Source organism: Schistocerca cancellata, chromosome 1 (assembly GCF_023864275.1).
Source record: "Schistocerca cancellata isolate TAMUIC-IGC-003103 chromosome 1, iqSchCanc2.1, whole genome shotgun sequence".
NCBI lineage: Eukaryota > Metazoa > Arthropoda > Insecta > Orthoptera > Acrididae > Schistocerca > Schistocerca cancellata.
This window is the reverse complement of record NC_064626.1, coordinates 1,092,378,181-1,092,381,032: the sequence shown is the minus strand read 5'-3', so window position 1 is coordinate 1,092,381,032 and position 2,852 is coordinate 1,092,378,181.

Genomic DNA, 2,852 nt, shown 5'->3' with positions numbered 1-2,852 from the left:
CTTTACTCCAAAAGCCTCTTTAATTTTCCTGTAGGCGGTATCTATCTATCCCTTAGTGAAATATGCTTCTAAATCCTCACATTTGTCCTCTAGCCATTCGTGCTTAGCCATTCTGCATTTCCTGTCAATATTATATTTTAGACGTTCGTATTCCCCTTTGCCTGGTTCGTTTGCTACATTTCTATATTTTCTCCTTTCAACGAAATTTCAGTCTACAGCGGAGTGTGCGCCGAATTGAACTTCTTGGCAGATTAACAACGTGTGCAAGGACTGGACAGAGGTGAGGATGGATCGGGTAAGTCTTGTAGAAAATGCTGAGAGGATGTAAGTTAGATGTACGGTCTGTTAACAGGTTTGGTAATTTTTGGCTGGTGAGGTCAGGGGATGTTGGCCTATGGATCTTGGCACTTTGTTGCCGTGCAGCAAACACGTCTTGCGTGGCTAAATTTCTTGCGAAGCGGCCTAGAGCTGCGCGCTCCATTGAAAACGGTCAATGCCGCTACAGAGAAATCGGAATGATTTCACCGAAACGTCCTGGAAGTGAAGAAATAACTTCTACAGCTGGCAAGTTGTGTTCACCTCTTGTGCTACAACGCCAGTTTTTACGCATGAGTTCGTCAGAAATGCTGTGTACTGCTATTGCGGTAATTTCCGGTGACGACAAGGAGCAGAAATGTTCCACATGCCACTGCATAAGGTCTTAGGACTGAGGCAAAAGTAAACGTTTGTTGTGTTCGTCTTGTTATTGGTAATCAGTTAGTACTCGGCCACGATATTATTGCACTTGCGTGCCCGTCATCGGAAACGTTGCAGTAAATAAGTACAGTGGCGGCTGAGGAGAAAAGCATTGCCCTGCGAAATATTTCAAGTCGGTTATGCATATACTATCAAGTAGTTCAACGTGTCCTCTTGAAACATCACGATAAAAAAACGAATCACGATAAAAAACGAAGCGCCCTCACTTGCACTCACTTATATGATGGATTTAGTGAACTACGATATAGGGATGTAGACAGTGGATCAGTCCGCGGAGATTGCGTGGATAGACGAAGTGGCCCGACTGCTTGCAATAAGCATGGACAACTATTACTTCCAATGTGGCTAACAGAGTGAAGAATGCGTTGTTATTGACTAATTTCTTGTTTACTAGTTATACATGGGAAACGATTCATTTCTGTGGAATAATTGTAATTAAAAAATTGTAAGTGCAACCACGAAAAGGTTTGCTTTAAATCTCAATTAAAGGTATACCATATCAACTTCTGACATATGAAATGCATTTTCAGAAGAATTTCACATACTTACATGTTTAAATCTTCTATTTCAGCCTGTCACTGATATAATGTAATGGAATGTGCTGCTGAAGAATGAAGTCGTCGTCTCTTCACGCCGTGCGTCTGAGCAATGAATAATGCTGTGCGTACATTGTTATTGCTAATTTGCAATTCGCTTTAATTAATTGTATCACGCACCATACCTTTTTATGAACACCTCACTTTTTAAAGACCTTCTATCCAACTGACGATAATCTTAACAAGTCAAAAATAGCTCATCGTGCATTTTGAATTAATGATTGAAAGAAAATTGGCTGTTTTTTCCCCATTTTAAATTCGTATGTTTTATATTACACTCACACAGTTCGTGGTGCTTTAAATAGCGATTGAGAAAAACTGCCGTTTTTTTTCTTTTGCGTTAAATTCTTATGTTTTGTATTACACTCACGTTTCTGAACATACTTGCATGTTGGAAACAACAGTCAGTGTTGACGACCCACAGCTGTGCGAAATACTTCGTAATTATTTCGCTGACTGTGAATTCGTTGCCATCTGCTATTTTAGGCGTAGATCTACTACCAAACAGTGTCGTATGAAAATCTGCGCAAGACCAGGACTAGAAACCGGATTTCCCACTTACAGCGAGCAGTCGCCTTAACCACTTCGGCTATCCGTTCATGGTCCCCAGACCGATCCAAACTCCCATTGTCACACTGTTTACATTGTTGTGTGATGAATTTGTACATCCTTATGTAATGAATTTAGTGAACTATGATATAGGGATGTAGATGATGAGTCAGTCCGCGGAGACTGCGTGGATAGACGAAGTGGCTAAGTCGACTGCTCTAAATAAACATGAAATCCGGGGTGGGGCCCCGATCTGGCACAAATTTTCATTTGTCAATGTTTGGTAGTAGATCTATGCCTAATACAAGGGTCACTGCAAAACTCATGACAACTAGTCTTTATCTTGAAAATGGTAACGAATTAAAAAATTCTGAAATGTGCAAATGGAAAGTTGATGATAGTGAAGTCATATACTCCTAGGAGCGGAGGGGACGATGCGGGAGACCCTCACCGCTGACTGGGCGAGGTCCTAGAGGAATTGGTTTGCCATTGGCTTCCTCTGACCATAGTGGGGATGAATGATGATGATAACACACTACCCAGTCATCTCGAGGCAGGGAAAATCCCTGACCCCGCCGGGACTCGAACCCAGGACCTTGTGTGTAGGAAGCGAGAACGCTACCGCAAGACCATGAGCTGTAGGCAGTGGAAGGTTAGTTCATATGTAAACATTACATGCAGGGAGATGGATTAAGACACACACCACCATAAAGATATAGCACGAGAAAAAAGACAAAACAAATGGTGTCATTTCAAACGTGTTTTACTGTCGGTTGCAACAGTACACAATAGTACAGGGCAGGAGCACAGACCTGTGACATCTTAGAGTCCCTCAAAACAGTCTCTCAACGAATCCATCACACAGTGCCAACATTGTGGAAGATGTGGAATACCTGTGGTCTCACCATGAGTGAATCGTCATATCCGACACATCACTGCTGTAGCGGTGTC